Source organism: Pinus tabuliformis, chromosome 3_1 (genome assembly GCF_031772625.1).
Source record: "Pinus tabuliformis cultivar Carrire ecotype Pingquan chromosome 3_1, CPIR1, whole genome shotgun sequence".
In the NCBI taxonomy this organism is placed as follows: Eukaryota; Viridiplantae; Streptophyta; class Pinopsida; order Pinales; family Pinaceae; genus Pinus; species Pinus tabuliformis.
The window spans coordinates 392,474,923-392,496,083 of NC_142301.1; positions in this window are offsets into that span (position 1 = coordinate 392,474,923).

Sequence of the window (21,161 nt, forward strand, 5' to 3'; positions counted from 1 at the left end):
TCTTGCTCTATAATATTATCATAAGAGAGTGGAGCATGAGAGAGATATAGTGGAATTATTTTTTAATCATATGAGTCATAAGATTTTGGTATAAAGATTTAAATTAATTATGATAGATTTGGAATTACAATATCAAATGAAAATATAAATGTATTAAGGGTGGATTTCAAAGGTCAATGAAGAAATTTGTAATCAAGAAGTCAATGTCTAAGTTTTATAGATTGAGTCAAATCAAGAATGATTCAAAGTTAGAGTCAAAGTCCACCATTAATCATTGTAATTATTGTATTGAATAAGCCTTGAAGTCAAATAAAAGCTTATAGTCATGTATTGGTATGTAAAGTGGTGCATTTTCTGTTGTACCCGACACCCAAAGTCTAGTCAATGTATTGTTATTTTGCAAAAATTTAAAGCAGAATTTGAGAATGATTAAATGAGTTACAGGTGAAAGTGAGCAAGTATTGTAGGTAACAACACATGACACGAGAACTAAGGGAAGGATTCTGGCAACTAGTGTAGCATGAATGCATAAACTTGGAAGAGCAAGGAGTGCTCAAAAGATGGTTCAAGTGAAGTGAAGTGAATCATTAGCCAAGTTAAGACGAGTTAACTTGGTAAGGTGATCGCTTAATTGCAGTTTACAAGGTGAAGTTACCAAAAGGAGGAGATAAAAATGACTATGGATAGTCATTTGCAAGATTCAGGGAAAAGCCACAACAATGCCATAACAGTTGGCATAAATGATGAAGAGGTGGAGAAAGAGATTATTGAGTTGAAGGCATGACTTAATGTATTGATGGAGCTGCTACAAAATCAGAAACATGGATGGATAATGAAGAAGATATTTAGATGGCCAATCAAGCAGTTGATTGCAAGGAGACAAAAGTTCAAGTTGAAAGTTTTATTAAGGGAAGCGGAAAACTCTAGATAATTGAGATGAATGTACGCATTTGTGGACAAAAACAAGAACCGATGCTTGGTGAGGACAATGATGATGCTAAAATGAAATCTGTTCATATGAACATGGGTTTGATTCCCACAGATGGTGCCACACACTGTTTAGAAGACCCACATATGACGACTGAATTGTTGATGGAAGACAACAATTATGTTGGTTTTGCATCTAACAATTGGTGTGTGAATGCATGGTATGTTCCTGATATTGAACAAAGTATTGATTGTGTGTGCAGTATTGATGAAAAACAAATTGATAAAGAAATGAAGCCTAAGGATGCTAAACATGGACAAATAATAGAATTTGTTGATGAAATAGAAAATGATCATCGAATAAAGGGGTCAAATGTCAACATGAGAGATATTGCACCAGAACTAATGTTCCTAGAAGAATGGTTGGATAACCTGAAGCCAGAATATGACGTAAATGAAATTATGGTGGATTACAACAACAAAAAAGTTCAACAAAGAAACAATATTGCACACTAGATAGAAAACAAGTTAGATATTGAAATTCAAGAAATGAAGAAGCTGATGTTGGAAGATCTCAAAAGATGTTTATTAAACAAAGAAAAAGGAAGGGTGACAACAAATTACTAATGACTGAGAAAGTATGCATTAACAAAGAGGGAGAAGAACTATAACACAAAATTTGGAAGCCTGGAAAATGAGAGAAAACAACCATAAAACAACAAAAACATGACAGAGAAACTAATTTACTACAGGTGAAAGTTTGGGATCCAGGAGGAGTTTTATCAACTTATGAATATATATGGTCGAGAGACCATGAGTTTCTTCTACTTGGGGAGTCTAATGCAGGAGCATATAACCTAGGGTAACATGTTTATCAACGGAGTTGGATTCCTAAGTTGGGATTTAGTTATTAAATGTTTTTGTTATGCTCTTGACCTGCGAGAAGATACTAGAATAACAAATATGCGAAGAAATATACCTAGAACACAGAACAATGAGAAATAACAACATGTATTTTATTATTCAGAAAGGAAAGCAATGTTCACTTGCCTCTTTGAGGGGGCAACCTCCAATAGAGCTGTGCTCGATTACAAAATAAGACACGACACTCCTCAAGGGGAGTCTCTATCCTTTATATAGGATTCATACATGCAATACCATGTTTCAGTACCATGGTTCTTATTAATACCATCTATCTTATACCATGGCCCATTTGCAACTAACTGTGGTCCCTTCTTTAAATGCGGGTCAACCACTTACAATTATTAATATGGGCTTTATTGACTCTTTAACTAACTATAACTATGACTCGACCCTATTACATAAATAAGGGGGTTAGGGTTGGACCCTAACATGCCCCCCCCATAAAAATAGCCTTGTCCTCAAGGCTGAAGCTACGGAAAATGTTGAAGAACAGTGGCTGGTTCCCAGGTTGCATCTTCTAGAGAGTTGTCTTTCCACTTGATGAGGACTTCCTTGATCGTGCGGCCACGCAGGTGCCGTTCTTGTGTGTCAAGAACCTGTTCAGGTTGGAGCCAGATTGAACCTTCTTCATCCAATTCTGGTAGACTGGTTTGAATTCTACAATTGTTCCCAACCACTTTCTTGAGGCTTGAGACATGGAAGACAGGATGGATTTTTGTAGTGGGTGGTAAGGCTAGCTTGTAGGCGACTTCTCCGATGCACTGAAGTATTTGATATGGTTCGTAGAATTTTGGAGATAATTTCTGACAACCCTTGTCTTTGAGTGATGTTTTCTTATATGGTTGCAGCCTCAAGAATACCTGATCCCCTTCTTGAAATTTGCACTCTAAACGATGTTGGTCTGCCTATTGCTTCATGCGATTTGAGCTTGATGGAGATTCTCTTTGAGGTGGGCAAGTATGGTTACACAGTTCTGTAGGTGTTGATCCACTGCTTGTACCTTAGAGCATCCCTAGATATAAGAAGTAGGTGAAGGGGGGAGTCGACCATAAAATACTTCATATGGAGTCATCTTGGTGGTGGCATGATAGTTAGTATTATACTACCATTCGACTAGAGGTAACCACTATACCCATAGATGTTTCTTTTCTGAAGTGAAACATCTGAGGTAGGTCTCCAGATATTTATTGACTGCTTCAGTTTGACCATCAGTTTGGGGATGATAGGAAGTACTGAGTTGTAGTTGGGTACCTTGGAGCCTGAAGAGTTCCTGCCAAAAGTTACTGGTGAAGATCGGGTCACGATCAGTGGAAGTGGGCATGCCATGCAATTTGAAGATATGGTCCATGAAAGATTGAGACACTAAAGCAGGTATAAAAGGGTGGGGTAGGGCACAAAAATGAGCATACTTAGAAAGTCTGTCCACAACCACCATGATGACTGACTTGTTGCCTGACTTCGGAAGACCAGTAATGAAATCCATAGAAGCCTCCATCCAGATTGAGGCAGGGATGGGAAATGGCTATAAGGTGCCTGGGGATTTGACTGTTTCTCCTTTGTGGCACTGACACACATCACACTCAGCTACAAAAGTAAGAATGTCCTTTTTCATGTTTGTCCAAAAGGATGAATGTCGAGTGTGAGCATAAGTCTTCTGAAAGCCTGAATGGCCTACAGTGGGAGATGAATGCAACTTTGCCAAAATGTGACTTTTGAGGGTGGATGTTGGTGATATCACTACTTTGTCCATGTAGCGAAGAATCTCATCCTACCAAGAGTAGCCCACTGTGGAATTTTGATCTCCCTACAATTTATTAATGATTTGGGAGAGCGAAGGATGTGAAAACCATTCCTTGCGAGCCTCTTCAATCCACTTTGGAATGGGAAGAGAGATTGCTAGTAGGGTGCTTTCCTCCTCAAATTAGCGTGATAAAGCATCCGCTATGACATTTTCGTGCCTTTTCTTGTAAATTATCTCATAATCATATCCCAACATTTTGGCTAGCCATTTATTTTGTTGTGGCGAGGATAGGCGTTGTTCCAAAAAATATTTGAGGCTTTGATGGTCTGTGCAGATTTAGAAACGTCGCCCCAATAAGTATGGTTGCCAGGTATCCACTGCATGTAATATGGCCATCATCTCCTTCTCATAGGTAGATTGTCCCAAATTTTTCCCACTTAGTTGTTGGCTAGTGAAGGCCAAGCGTCAACCTTCCTGCATTAAGACAACCCCAATACCCATACCTGAAGCATCACATTCAATCACATAAGATCTGGTGAAGTTGGGTAGTGCCAATACGGGAGTGGAACACATGGCATGTTTGAGAGCTATAAATTCCTACTGTGCTTCATCATTCCAGAGGAATGAATTTTTCTTGAGAAGGTGAGTGAGGGATCTAGCAATGCAACCATAATTGACAAATTTGCGATAGTAGCTGGTGAGACCCAAAAATCCTCTCAAACTCTTCAAGGTCTTTGGTTGAGGCCAATCTTGCATTACCTGGATCTTTCTAGGATCCACCCTGACACCTTCATGCCCCACAATGTGGGCCAAATACTCGACTTCTTTCATGCAAAAGAGCACTTGGACAATTTGACAAATAATTTATGCTTCCAGAGCAAGTGCAAGAGTAGGTCTACATGTTGAAGATGTTTTTCCCAGGTGAGGTTGTAGATAAGGATGTCATCAAAGAACACAAGGACAAATTTTCTAAGATATGGTTTGAGCAGGTGATTCATGAGGCTCTGAAAAGTGGATGGGGCATTATAGAGACCAAATGGCATGACCAAGAAATCATAATGGCCTTCATGAGTTCGAAAAGCAGTCTTTGGAATGTCTACTTCTTTCATGTGAATTTGGTGATATCCCGAGCGGAGGTCGAGCTTAGTAAACAATTGAGCCCCATTTAGTTCATCTAGAAAATCATCAACAACCGGGATGGGAAATTTATCTTTGACTGTCAGCTTGTTGAGGGCCCTAAAGTTTGGACACATACGGCATTCCCCATCTTTCTTGAGCACCATGACCACAGGCGATGAATAAGGACTAATGCTAGGATGAATGACACCGGCTTCCAGGAGTTCCTTGATGATCTTTTCAATTTCATTCTTTTGTGTGAAAGGATATCTATATGGGTGCACATTTCGTGGTTGTGCCCCTAGGACCAAAGTAATGCTATGATCATGTTCCCCTCTCGAGGGTGGAAGCTCATGAGGCTTGTCAAAGACCTGCAGATGGTTGTTTAAGACCTGTTGCATCTCAGGATGAATATGAAGAGAAGTGGGCTCAAAGGCCTGGATGGCATTAAATTGGGCTATAACTCCATGGTGGCCCTTTTTTAACAACTTTTCCATCCTATGCGAGCTGATGATAGAAGGAGCACCTACCTGGAGTCCCCGGAGGGTATGTGTGTGGTCATTCTGCTTAAAGCTCATATATAACTCCTAGAAATCCACTGTGATTGGGTAGAGTGTGTGGAGCCATTCAACACCCAAGACAATGTCACACCCATCCATGTTGATGGCAAACATGTGAGTCTTTAGGTGTTAATCCCCCATTTGAAGTTTGACATTTTCATAGTGGCCTTCACATTTCATTGTCCCCCCATCAACAATCTGGACTTGGAAATTAGAGACTGCTCTGACAAAATAATGCACTGCTTCGGTGACCCTTTGATGGATAAAGTTATGCGTACTACCACTATCAATCAAGATTACTACAGGGCGATGTTTAATAAAACCTCTGATTTTGAGAGTTTGGGAGAAGCAATTCTTGCCAAAGCATGGAGCGAGATAAATGGTTCTTTTGGTGTAGCTGGGAGCTCATTGTCCGGCTGGTTGTCCTCATCTTCCTCCTTTGGTCCCTCAAATGGTGGGGCTTCCTCAGATGAATTGTGATCAGTAGCATCAATTTGAAAGAATTTGGGTTCCTTGCATTTATGCCCTAGAGAAAATTTCTCATCAAAGTAGTAACACAATCCTTTCTTTCTTCTTTTTGCCATTTCTGCTGGTGACACCTTTTGAACCTTAAGTGTTTGGCTAGTGCTCGGAGCTTGGGTGGGGTGTCCATTAGCTATGAAATTTGGACGACTCGACTGGGCTACTAATGCACATTCTACTTCATGAGTTGTCGTGCAAGCTACCAACCATGTGACTGGGTGGTGCATCCAAACATGGGATTGTATGGCGTCTTTGAGACCATTGATAAAACATTCCAAGTAGAATTCATCTACTAGACCTCCTGTGCGGAAGGCTAATGCTTCAAATGCTTTAATATACTCTTGCACTGTGCCTGTCTGTCAGAGCTTAGTGAGATGACCCAAAAAGTTATATTCATGGTCAAAGTGATCAGAAAGGGATTTTGAGAATATATGCCAAGTCATTAGCCTTGCATAGCAGCGTTGATGCCATTGCCACCATTGCCATCTTTCTTGGTCCAAGTACATGCTTCCCACACTTAGCTTAGTCGCATCATCTCTAATGTGATTCAATGCGAAATATTGCTCCATTTTTGATAGCCATATGTCTGAATGAGAGCCATCAAATTTATACATGTCCAAATTGGGTGGTCAAGGCTGGGACTATTGGTGGTTTCCATAGAAGTGAAGAGAATGGCTAGATTCGCCCTCAAGGTTTTCATTAAAAGCATATGCCTCTGATTGTACCCCCGACTTTCCCTTTTTGAGTGTGTCTTTTAAGGACTGGATCTGCTTCATTAATTCCTCCATCTTTTGTTCAAGGGTGTCTATCTTCTCATTGGCCATAGCTTGAGCTCTGGTTTTGTACCATGCATAGATCCAGTGCACTTGTTGTTACTGTGAAAATTTTTTTGGGACCACCCGAAATTTTGATGCTGACAAGTGAATAGTACCACCTTGTTCAGCTCGTCGATCTAATTCTTATGGGCTAAGTCTCCTATAAGCGTCCTGGGAGGGTCTTAGATTTTATTTTATTTTATTTTTTTTACTCCAAAAGGAGTTTTACTCCTTGCTTAGGAATACTGCAGTAGTCGATTCCCAGAAAAGTTAATTTTTCCCAATGTCCTGTGAGAATCACGCCAAGGTATAGGAGCCACAAGCCTCCTTGCACAAATAGTCAGATTTGTTGGAAAAACACTCAACTGCAGAGTATGAGTAGGAATGTGGCAGTGCTCAAACCCCTATTGCTAGATCTGAATAGCGGAACTGATTGTTGCGGCTGCGACAGAACCCAATCTGTTAGATCTGATCTGGAAAAGATGATACGCGATCTGGATAGAGACAAGGGAACTATGGTCTCAAGGAGTGTCAGGTGCAACAGATCGCAATATACATAAGGGTCCAACAGTAGTACTCGGCCTAATCTTTCAGGTCACTAACTAAGGAGGATCGACCATACCCTTAGCCGTACTACCCGACTACCCTATTGTGTAGAAATTTTGAATAATTTAACACATATTCAAGAGATATTATCCTGATCATGTACTATTGCGGAATACATACACAATACATAAGCTCCTCTACGTTGATCATCAATATAGCAGCATCAATAACAATAAAACATCAAGAGCATTCACACATTAACACAGTATGTAACCTGGGGAAAGCATCTCACGATAAACCCCAACTATCTGTATATTAATGATTGAGACCATGTAACATTACAAAGTACAATGCTTATCACAAGAAATCTAGTACCAGCTCCACCTGTTACACACAATACAGCTCAGATCTAATCTCCAAATCTATTCCACTGCTTGCCTGCCTCCACTGCTCAATACCTGCTCAAGAACTGATGAGAATGGCTTACCAAACTCGTATTTCACCTCAAAATAATCACTCACACTTTTTTGGACGTGAGAAAAGGCTACAATACTGGGAAAATACGTGAGCAAACTCATTGGCACACTCAATCCCTTGATTGTGCAAGATCTGGTGCACAACTATAGTCACAACTGATAACAATCTGATTCTCTACCACCTGTCCCTGTTGAACTGAACATGCACTGACATGCAACTGAGTTAACTGATGTATTCTATAGTTGTATTATGAGTTAATAATTAGTTTAACAACTCATCATTAGTCTATTTGTAGTTAGACTAACTACAACTAGTTTAACCAAGTCAAACTGAACACAACTCCATCAACTCCACAATCAACTCCACCAAACTCAACTGATTGAGTTCTAACTGAAGTCATGCATGCAACAACTCAACTGACTCATAAGAAAATCATATTTCCTTCTGACAGCTGCATGTGCCACCTCTGTAGCTCAAACTGAAGTGCTCCAAGAGAATAAGATCAAGTTTATAGTCCAAATATTATTATGAGACAATAATATTTGACTTTTCTATTTTTGACAGCCAGTCTAAAAATAGACTTTGATCACTCACACTGTGATCACTCACACTTTGATAAAAAATAGAAGTCCATCTATTTTTCCCAACTTGACCAATCATCCATAAACAACAACCTGCAATCCATAGACATGATCCATATGTCTAAAAATAGACATAGTCTAAAAATAGACTTGCGCCAAAAATAGCCTGCGGGCCCACTTAGTGAAGGCGACTCTTTTCACTAAGCTCCATCATCTTGTTGCAATCTCAACATATTGTACGTGTGAGTAATCTCCCCGAGTGCTGTTCTCGATGTACTATAGTAGCAAGATGACCGACGGTTTATCTATGGCAAGGTTTCAGGTGAGCCTAGGGGGCTTCTGATATATCCAGAGGGTTCTTGGAAGATAGTCCGTGCACGGTCCTGTCTAATGCACTACTACTCGAAGGGGTACCCACAGGGGTTACAAGGGAGTCCAACAAGCGTGACCACCTCTTGTATTTCCTGTGTGCATGCCTCCACAAATTTGTAGGTTTATGTGCTCAACAACAGATCCCATGGTTTAAAGATGCCGTAACACATCTCTAGCCAAAAAAAAATTCTGCTAAAAATGGAGATCCCACCGGCCCTGGAAAGTGCTCTGATACCACTTGTTATGCTCTTGACCTGCGAGAAGATACCAAAATACCAAATATGCGAAGAAATATACTCAGAACACAGAACAATGAGAAATAACAACATGTATTTTATTATTCAGAAATGAAAGCAATGTTCACTTGCCTCTTCGAGGGGGCAACCTCCAATAGAGGTAGGCTTGATTACAAAATAAGACATGACACTCCTCAAGGGGAGTCTCTATCCTTTATATAGGATTCATAGATGCAATACCATGGGTCAGTACCATGGTTCTTATTAATACCATCTATCTAATACCATGGCCCATTTGCAACTAACTGTGGTCCCTTCTTTAAATGCGGGTCAACCACTTACAATTATTAATATGGGATTTATTGACTCTTTAACTAACTATAACTATGACTCGACCCTATTACATAAATAAGGGGGTTAGGGTTGGACCCTAATAGTTTTTTCCTATAGTTTTAGGAGAGAATGGAAGATATTGTGGGAGTTTGTTTAGGATTTAGAACCTACTTTGGGTTCAGATCCACTTGTATAAATCTATGTGAGCCCATGAGGCATGTAAGGGAAGGATATTGAGGAATGAGTGACCAATTATTAGGCCAAGAATTCTATTGTAAATATTTTATTCTTTAATGAATTGATTTGATTTTTGGAGTGCATTACCTATGTGCATTTTTTTTGTATTTTTAAGTGCAGGCGGTATGGTTTGTGCCGTCACTTTAGCTTGAACTTTCTCCCTTCTCAGGAGTCTCTCTCTCTATAATTGGAATTGGAGTTTCTCCTTGGGATTTGGGCCACTATAAAGCCAAGAAAGGGTGTCCTTTGGCCTTCCACCTAACCTCTAATATCAAGGGATGAGATTTAATCTTGGGTCCTCTTGATATAATGGCTGTGTTTTGATATCTCATTGACATTAATAAAGTGCATTTTTCTCGTTATTTTATATCTCATAAATTTAAATTAAACTATAAGTCACTTTAGGAAAATTTCCCACATGCTCGCTCCAAGCCTATGTGGAAAACAATTTTCCTATCTAACTTCTAACACTCCCTCTTAGATAGGAAGGTGTCCTTTACCACTCCCATTTTGTCCCTGACAAATACCAAATTTACTTTCATAAGGGACTTCGTGAGAATGTCCACAACTTTCTCATCAATGATAATGTATTTCAACTTCATTGCTCCTCTCTGAACATGATCTTGGATGAAATGATATCTAATGTTAATATGTTTGGACTAATCACGAAATACTGGATTATTCGAGAGTTTGATGCAAATATGATTATCAAAATATATCATAGTGGGCTTTAACTATTGTGCAAACAAACTCACCAACAACTTACAAATCCATATGGCCTCATAACTCGCCTGAATAGTTGCCATGTATTTTGCCTCTATAGAAATCAGTTCCACTGATTGTTGTTTCAGAATGAGCCATGACATAATTGTCAAGCCAAAACTGAAGGAACATTTGGAAGTGCTCTTCTGGTACACTACACTACCTTCCCAATCTAAAGCTGTGTATCCAACCAGGTGGACTCCATCCCCTCGCACATGTCCAATCCATAGTCCACTATCCCATGAAATTATCTCAACACCTATTTTTTTATAGTCTATGCACTCTCCTAGGCTCCATTTGATAATGACTGAGAATTTTAAAAACAAAAAACAAGACTTCTGGTGTTGACCAGATACATCAACGACCTAGTGGGCTGACGATATAAAGTGTGGTCTACCAACTCACCCTTAGAAGTGCTAAGCTTTCAGAAGTTGGTGAGCATTGGTGTAGCCATAGGCATGCGAACCTCAATTTTTAATCTCCTTCGAATATCAACTGCATACTTGCCCTGTCTTAGAAAGATATTCCCATATCCTCCTGCCACACTTCCATCCCCATAAAATAATGTATTAGTCTAAGGTTATTCATCTCATACTCTAAATCATTAGCCTACTTGAAAGAAACTATTATTCTCTCCTCTCTTATCATGAACAAGTTATCTACACATAGTACAAGAATGAGGGGCTCTTGTCCAATAAAAATGTAATATATGTTTTGATTTGCCTCATTCTTTTCAAAACTAATCTGCTACAAATAAGTATCTATCCATGAATACTAGGCTTGTAGAGATTGCTTTAGTCCATACAATGCCTTCTTCAATCGACATAGATGAGACTCTCCCGCATGAATACAAAATCTCTGTGGCATCTTAATGTACACCTCCTCCTGTAGAAATCCATTCAAAAATGTGGTCTTCACATCCATCTGGTGGATCTTCCACCCCATATCTACTGCAATGGAGATCATTGCTCTGTTTTGTTGGGTGTGGAGCCTGATTATCTTCTTTATTCAAAGGTATTTCCGCATTGGACCCCATTTCTTAATGTGGCAGCAACATTGCCGATAAATGTGCACTGCTAGGGGGATCTGGGGGGGGGGAATGACAATAATTTGGAGCGCCCCCCATGGTGGGGGATTGGGGGCAGTGCCCTCGAAGCTAAAATTAGATGTAAAATTAATTTGTAAAATGTTGTAATTTCATAGTCAACCTGGGCCGTTCATTAAGCGAAGATCTGACAGTAGAAGTTATGTTCAATTTAAGACTTTTTTCCTCAGAAGGCAACCCCTCACTATATATGAGGGAATTGTATTGTGGCTATGTAGATATGTATCCTGAGCAAGAAAGAGAGAGGAGATTATGTGTGAGATAAGAGGGAATTACAACAGATTTGTTGTAGGTTGAATCTCTTCATTTTGTTGGATAATATAAAAGGAAAGACTTGCTGTTTCTCTGTGGATGTAGCCCAAGTTAGGTGAACCATGTATATCTGTGTCTCTCTTGTTTGATGTGTTTTCTGTGTTTATATTTCTGCAATATATTTTATGTGTTCCATTTCTCTGTAATGTATAATTTTATAACAACTGGTATCAGAGCTGAAGGTCTATTTGGTTGATAAACTCGTAGGAGAGAAGGGTTCCTAGTTCGAGTGGGAGCAATGGCGGTAGATGGTAGGTTTAGGGTCAAAAAATTTAACGACCAAAACTACCAGCTGTGGAAGATGCAGATGGAAGATTACATGTATCAAAAAGATCTATACCTACCATTGAGCGGAAAGACAAATAAGCTGACAAGTATGATAGATACAGAATGGGATATTCTTGATAGAAAGTCACTTGGAACAATACGACTGTGCCGAGCAGCATCAATAGACTTTAATATTTCAAAGGAAACAACAACATAGGGTTTAATGTCGGCATTGGCCAAACTATATTGAAAACCCTCGGCCTTCGAATAAGGTATTTCTTATGAAGGGTTTATTTAATATCAAGATGTCAAAAGGTGGCTCTATTGCTGATCATTTAAATGAATTTAATAAAGTTACCAGTCAGTTAAGTTCTGTAGGCATAACTTTGGATGATGAAGTTAGGGCTCTATTATTTCTACGCTCATTTCCAGAAAATTGGAATGGTTTAGTTATGGCCATTAGTAACTCTGTCTTTGGATCTAGTACTTTAAAGTTTGATGATGTTGTCGATGCAATCCTTAGCGAGGAAATGCGGTGGAAAAGCTCCGGTGAGACATCAGGTAATGCTTTGACGACAGAGACTAGGAGAAGAAAAGTGGAAAGAGAAAAGAGCCCAGGATATCCCAGTAAGTCATGGAAAGGTAGATCCAAGTCCAGATTGGGGATAATGTGCTAGAAATGTGGAAAGAAAGGACACCTGAAGAAAGACTGCAAGTATTAGAAGCAAAAGAAGGAGACACGCAGCAAGAAAACAATCATGAAGCGAATGTGACAGGTGATGTGTTGCAAGATGCTTTGATTCTTTCATTAGAAAATAATATTGATGCTTGGGTGGTAGATTCAGGGTCCTCATTCCATGCCACACCTGATAGGAAACATTTTCATGATTATATTCAAGGAGATTTTGGATAGGTTCGATGGGTGATGATAAACCTTGTAAAATCATTCGAATGGGTACAGTTTTCATAAAACAAAAGAATGGAAATAAATGGCTGTTGAAGGAGGTAAGGCATGTTCCAGATCTGAAGAAAAATCTAATTTCAACAGGGTAGTTGGGAGGTGAGGGCCGTGTAACTAATTTTACAAATAAAACCTGGAAGGTCACTAAAGGAGACCAGTAATAGAAAAGGGAGAAAATATTGGTACATTGTATTTATGCAATGGTATTTCTAATTCTATTAATTCTTTAACCTCTAGAGGAGTAGATACGACATTGTGGCATCATAGGCTCAGACACATGAGTGAGAAGGGGATGCCAATTCTTCACTCAAGAAATTTGCTGATAGGTTTAAAGCATGCTGATTTGGAATTCTATGAGAATTGTGTTTATGGAAAACAGAAGAGAGTCAGATTCCTCAGAGTTGGGAAATAAAAGAAGAGCGAAAAATTAGAGATTGTGCATACAGATGTATGGGGATCTACTTAGGTATCATCTCTCGGTGGCTCTCGTTATTATGTTACTTTTATTTATGATGCAACCAAAAAAACTGGACTTATTGTATTTGAAATAAATATGATGTATTTGATACTTTCAAGAAATGGAAAGCTTTGGTTGAAAATGAGACAGGAAAAAGGTTAAAGTGTCTCAGATTAGACAAAGGAGGTGAATATTGCAGCAAAGAGTTTGATAGGTACTGTTCAGAGAATGGAATTTGCAGAGAGAAGTTAGTTCTAGGAACACCACAAGAAAATGGTGTGTTAGAAAGGATGAACAAGAAAATCATGGAGTGTGCAAGGTGCATGAGATTGCATGCAATATTGCCTTTAAAATTTTGGGCAGATGCTATAGATACTGTTGTTTATCTAATAAACAGAGGGCCTTCAAGTTCCTTTGATGGTGGTATTCTAGAGGAGGCATGGACAAGTAAAAAGGTAAAATACTCATTTTTAAAGACTTTTGGTTGTGAATCCTTTGTCCACATTAATAAAGAAAATAGAACAAAGCTTGAGGCAAAATCAAAGAAATGTACCTTTATTGGATATGTTGTTAATGATTTTGGGTATCTCTTTTATGATTACGAAAAACACAAAATCATTAGGAGCAGAGATGACATATTGAATGAAAAGGTTTTGTAAAAGGATCAGGTGCAGGAAAGGAAACAGGCAAAAGAAAACAGAGAATATACCATGCTTGATGAGATCACAGAAAAAGTGAAGGTGCCTGAAAATCGTAATGATCAACAACCAGAACAACAAGAGCAACCACAACATCATCAAGCACCTCAAACACCTGAAAGTGGTGTTAGAAGATCTACCAGGATAAGCAGACCCCCTAAACGATACTCTCCTTCATTATATTATGTAACGTTGACTGATTCTGGTGAACCAAAATGTTATGAAGAAGCAGTGCAGGTAGAAACCAGGAAGAAGTGGGAGCAAGCCATGAAAGAAGAGATGTACTCCTTAACACATAAATAGACTTGGGACTTATTCAAATTGCCTGCAAGTAAAACAACATTGCAGAATAAATGGGTTTATAGGTTGAAAGAAGAATATGGAGGTAGAGAAGGGTATAAAACTAGATTTGTGGTGAAGGGGTTTGCACAAAAAAAGGGTATAGACTTTGATGAGATATTTTCTCCTTTTGTTAAAATGACTTCAATCAGAACTATTTTAAGTCTAGTAGCAGCTGAAGATTTGCATCTTGAGCAGTTAGCTGTAAAGATAACCTTTCTCCATGGGGATTTGGAGGAAGAGATATATATGCAACAACCACAAGGATATGAGGTCAAAGGGAAGGAGAAACTAGTGTGCAGGTTGAAGAAGATATTGTATGGCTTAAGACACGCTCCAAGGTAGTGGTATCTAAAATTTGACAGGTGTATGTCTAAACAAGGTTATACTAGATGTCACTCTAATCATTGTGTTTATCTCAAAGGAAAAATGATGGCAGCTATATTATATTGTTATTGTATGTAGATGACATGCTTGTTGCAGGTTCTAACATGAAGGAAATGAATGTGCTCAAAATAAAATTGGCAAACTCATTTGCAATGAAGGATTTGGGTGCTGCAAAACAAATCCTTGGTATGAGAATAACTAGAGATAGGAAGAATCGAAAATTAACATTGTCTCAGAGTGAGTACATACAAAAGGTGTTGAAAACATTTAATATGTAGAATGCAAAACCAGTTCGTATACCTTTGGCTAGCCATCTCAAACTAAGTAAGGAGGTGTGTTCGAAGACTTAGGAAGAAATGGATTATATGTCTAAAGTTCCATATGGATCAACATTTGGAAGCTTAATGCGTAAAATGGTATGCACAAGGCCTGATATTGCACATGCAATGGGAGTTCTAAGAAGGTACATGAACAATCCAGGAAAGGAACATTGGATGGCGGTGAAGTGGATTCTCAAATACTTGAGAGGTACCACAAATCAAGCATTATGATTTTGTGGTTCAAACATTACTCTTTAGGGATATGTTGATGCAAATATGGTGGGTGATAGAGATAATAGGAGGAGCACCAGAGGGTTTCAAAATTGCAAAGTGTTGTTGCACTCTCAATGATGGAAGAAAAGTATGTTGCTGCTACAGAGGCTAGCTGATCTGTAATGAGGGTTTGAACAAATTTTCATGCTTACAAGAACCTCCCAATCTAAAGCTTTAAAAAATATGATCTAGCTTATGTTGACAATTGCGGAATTATGTACTTGAAACAGGTGTATGTGTTTATTTTTTTTCATCTATTTAAGTGCTTTAAATTTATTTGTTTCTTCTAATATTAAACACATATATCAGACATATAATGCAGCAAATAAACATCACACATAACAACAAATTTAATAAGGAGTTCACCTCGATCTAGTGGGCTATGTCTCCGTGAGCTCTTGTCAACTTGACTTGGCTCTTTGGGATTATGGCTTGAATTCTTTTAGAAGTTCCACACTCAACTCCAGAGGTTACTTAACTGAAATAATGGGCTTAGAAAACCATCTACATCCCTGTCATGGCTATCCTCATTGTGCAAGCAGATCTAGGCTCCCTTGGACTTGATTCCTTCAGCAGGTGCACTGAGCTTCCCTGAGCTTCTTAATGGCACAAACTCCTTTAGAATGCTTTAAATGTCTCTGAAACCTTTGCTACTATCTTCAGCACATATCTGAAATCAAAAAATGACTCTTCATTTGCTCAAAATGATCATAGCATCCCCGATCTAGGTCTTCCTCCACGGTTGGCTCCGGGCTGCCTGAAACTTCCCTTCAGCATCTTGGCCTTTAGAAGTCTCCAAATTCTTCTAAAAACACCTTCATTGGATTCAAAATGTTCATTACAATCAGGAATGACTATTTTTTTCTAAGAATGGATACTGGTAGCTCCTGCAACTGCCTCCAACCCCCAGTGGCCCTGAGCTCCAAAATCTCCTTGGATGAAAATCTCCTTGAAGATGGCTTCTTCAGCTTCTATGACTGTTCCAATGGCTTCAGCAGGCCCAAATTGGCCTAGCTAGCCTCTTGTTTTACTCCCTTAGGTCGAAAATTGCCTCTTGAGTTCATTAAACAGTCTCTCCTAGAATTACTCCACCAAATTTGGCTAACTGCAGTTACCTGTGACTAATTTTGGAAAATTCCGCCTTTTTTGGTGCTCCGCCAAGCTTGACCATAACTGCTAACCATAAATGCTAGGGTTTTTCATGCATGTTATGGGTATGCTCCAATGGTTATGGGATAAGGCTGGCGGTTAATGTGCAAACGACATGTGGTTCGTTGGCAACCGGCGGGCATGTGAACATTCTTTGCGGGACCGCTGGCAGTCCCAACCTTCAAACTTCCAACAGTTACAACTTAAATACAAACCACAACCCATAACTATTAAGAAACAATGCATAGCAGAGGTGGTAGCGTGCTGGAGGTCACGGGTTCGATCCCCCTGGACCTAACATAATTTTACTATGCTAATAGAGGGCCACGTGGTGGCCTCCGGGCTTGCCACGTGTTAGCTCCTGATTGGTCAACCAAACAAGAATATTCTAGGGAATATTCCTTGAAATATTCTTTTTTTAATATTTTCCAAAAATCAATTATTCTTGGAAATTGCAGTTTATTGAACTTTTTCAAATGGCGATAACTTCTTCATACGGTGTCAGTTTTTGAACCGTTCATGGCACCAGAATTAGGAAGACGAGATCTATCTGGTCGTTCAGGTTTGACACTCTTTAGAACAATTTGAAATTTGAGCTATCATCAAGGTCCTGGATCAATATCTGATCACTCCTCCCCATTGGGAATCTTTTGGACCCCAAAAGACTAATATACTGATCTGAATAGTAGATGAGAGTATAGTACCCTCTTCTCCCAACCTTCATATACATTCTTGCATGGCGGGTGCCTTTGAACCAAAACTCGAAGGTAGTTGACACTTCCCTTCCTGGTTGCGCTTGTCCTCCTGTTAAGAACTGTCTTCCTTGAACTCATTCAGAATTTACAGAAGGTAGCTGAACATCACTTCCAAGCCACTTCCATGAAAAAGTCACAAATGTAACCATGGCGACTTTTGCTGCTGCAAATCTTCTTCTGTAGACGATGTCGAAAGAAGAAAAAATAAATTGATGAAATAAATTCTTGTTTCAATAAAAGAAGTAACTTTCACATCATGTGAATCATCATCATGCCTTTACATCTTGTCTACAAATGATCGACTAAATCACAAGCCGACAAAAACATTCCCTTTCAACAATTTGACCCTTTAAGTCAAGCATGTACAAAAAGAATTTTAATGATTCTTTTACAAAGATAAAACACTTCATCATTATCTCCTTTTTACAATCTTGGAGATCAAATCAACTTTTCCCAGTCAATATTACATTACATGCATGTTTAAAACAAAGTAATCAACCCTTCAAGTTAATCACACATACATGTTCAAAATACTAGGAAATCATCATCATCCCTGTGCTCATGCATATCATTCTCATGCATGCATTTCATCCTTCAACTTTCTCTTAAGTACAATCATAAGTACAAGATCCTTGATCACATGTACATGTACTTTCAAAGCTAAAAGGAATATAAATTTCGCTACAATAAAGCGAGTCTCATACTCAACTTTTCCATCCTGCAACTTGCATTCCCTTAGCAAAGAAATGCATTTAATCAAAAGACATGCAACTTTAATTGGATAAGAACTCTAACCATTTCTTACCAATCCACATCAAAGGCGCTTCCTTTAACTGCACATTAACATCAACATGTGGATCATCCTGACACATATCAATGATGGAAAATTCCTTTCCATTCTTGCCATACTCTTTCTCCACTTTCTTCAACTTTCGTGGAAGCATTGTTGGATTCAGAGTCCAACACCTTTCAGCAGTATGTCCTTGCTTATGGCAATAACTACAACACATGTGCATCTTCTTGACAACATGATTTGCATTGTTCAATGGACCTTTGGCTTCTTGCCTTCTTTCCTTCAAAAGTTTCCTGTATGTGGCCATTCTTTTCCAACATCTAGAAACACTATGGTTAAACAAACCACAAAAAGAACATGCAATTATTTTCCAATGCTTATGTGGAAATCCACCATGCTTTACATGATCAAAGGAAATATGATTAAAATCAGATTTATACCTTTCCCTTTCACCTTTATTACCTTCATGAGGAGGTGATTTGAATGAAGAAGAAGCTCCCTTTGGAACACCATCAATCCCTTCAATGGTTTTAGAGCTTTCAAAACTGTCTTGTTCAAGTGCATGCTTATGAACACCTTCTTCCTGCAAAGTATGTTTCAAACTATTGCATTCCCCAAGAATACAATCTTTACAACCTTGAGGTAGAGAACCTAAAATGAAACTTCTTCTAGGAACTGTTTCAATTGCCTTCATGGCTGCTTTGGAACTTTCTCCATAATATTTCCCATAGCCAAGACCCAAATACTTAGGCCTTTCCTCAACCATTATTGGCTCAACAATGCCCTGTGAATTTTTGCCGAATCCTTTTCCTTCATAGCCCATTTTTTACATCAACTTGGACCCTATGCCTCTGGTATGTTTCTCAAAAGAACCAACATAAACATTCTTATAAGAATTTGAAGACAAACTAGAATTGTTTACCTCTTCTTCAAGCTGATACTTGGCTAAGGCTTATTTGGCAACAATGAGTTGTGTCTCCAAATGATGCATCCTTTCTAGATTCATATTTGCATTATGAAGTTGGCTTTCCATTTCCTGCAATTGGTCAGAAAGCAACTGTTTCTCTTCCCTCATGGAATTCAACTGCTCTCGAAGTCTAGTGCTCTTTCTTTCATCCTCATACATTTCTCTCACCATATTCCTCATGATGAAAAATTATTGCTTCAAGCCTTCATAAAAGAATCTTGTGAAGGAGGAATATTTTGAAAACTCACTTGTGGAAGTTTTCATTATAAAAAATGAACAAAAGAACCTCAACAAAATTCAGAATCTATTAACAAATTTTTGAACCATATGATTGCACAGTCAATCCCTTATTCAAACAACCTGTTGTGCATCAAACCTCTTGTGCTTCAAGGGTTGCCTTGAGGTCCTTGGGGTAAGGAGAATACCTTCAGCCCTTCTTCCTTCTTGTCCTCTCTTGGACTTCGCTATCAGTAGCTTTCCCTTCACCTTTGCAAACTAAAACAATAGTCTATTTAAAAATAATCAAACAGTGAAATCCTTTGTACTGTTTAAACACATTTCAAGTCAAACAAGCAAATGGATTGCTCTATCAATCAAGCATCCTGCTCTGATACCATCTTATCTGTAATGAGGGTATGAACAAATTGTCATGCTTACAAGAACCTCCCACTCCAAAGCTTCAAAAAATATGAGCTAGCTTATGTTGACAATTGCGGAATTATGTACTTGAAACAGGTGTATGTGTTTGTTTGTTTTCATCTGTTTAAGTGCTTTAACTTTATTTTTTTCTTCTGATATTAAACACATATATCAGACATATAATGCAGCAAATAAAAATCACGCATAACAACAAATTTAATAAGGAGTTCACCCCGATCTCGTGGGCTATGTCTCCATGAGCTCTTGTTAACTTGACTTGGCTCTTTGGGATTTTGGCTTGAATTCTTTTACAAGTTCCACACTCAACTTCAGAGGTTACTGAACTGAACCAATGGGCTTAGAGAACCATCTACATCCCTGTCGTGGCTGTCCTCATTGTGTAAGCAGATCTAGGCTCCCTTGGACTTGATTCCTTCAGCAGGTGAAATGAGCTTCCCTAAGCTTCTTAATGGAACAAAATCCTTTAGAATGCTTCAAATGTCTCTAAAAACTTTGCTACTATCTTCAAAACATATCTAACTTCAAAAAATGACTGTTCATTTTCTCAAAACGAGCACTACATCCTCGATCTAGGCCTTCCTCCACGGTTGGATTTGGGCTTCCTGAAACTTCCCTTCAGCATCTCGACCTTTAGAAGTCTCCAAATGCTTCTAAAAACACCTTCATTGGATTCAGAAGGTTCATTACAGTTAGGAATGACTATTTTTTGCTGAGAATGAATACTGGTAGCTCCTGCAACTGCCTCCAACCCCTGGTGGCCCTGAGCTCCAAAATCTGCCTGGATGAAAATCTCCTTGAAGATGGCTTCTTCAGCTTCTCTAGACTGTTCCAATGGCTTCAACAGGCCCAAATTGGCCTAGCTAGCCTCTTGTTTTACTACTTTAGGTCGAAAATTGCCTCTTGAGTTCATTAAACAGTCTCTCGAATTATTCCACCAAATTTGGCTAACTGCAGTTAACTGTGACTAATTTTGGCAAATTCCGCCTTTTTTGGCGCTCTGCCAAGCTTGAGCGTCGGGGCTGACTATAACTAATGGGATTTGGTGTGCATGTGATGGGTATGCTCTGGCGGTTAGGGGATAAAGCCGACGGTTAATGCACAAACCGCATGTGGTTCGTTGGCAACCGACAAGCATGTGAACATTCTTTGCGGGACCACTGGCGGTCCCAACCTTCAAACTACCAACCTTTACAACTTAAATACAAACCAAACCCATAACTATTAAGAAACAATGCATAGCGAAGGTGGTAGCGCACTGGGCTAGCGTGTTGGAGGTCATAGGTTCGATTCCCCCAGACCCAACATAATTTTACTATGCGAATACAAGGCCATGTGGCAGCCTCCGGGCTTGCCATGTGTCAACTCCTGATTGGTCAAACAAACAAGAATATTTTAGGGTATATTCCAAGGAATATTCCTTTTTAAAAAAATATTTTCCAAAAAATCAATTATTCTTGGAAATTGCAGTTTATTGAACTTTTTCAAATGGCGATAACTTCTTCATACGGTGTCAGTTTTTCGAACCGTTCACAGCACCAGAATCAAGAAGACGAGATCTATTTGGTCATT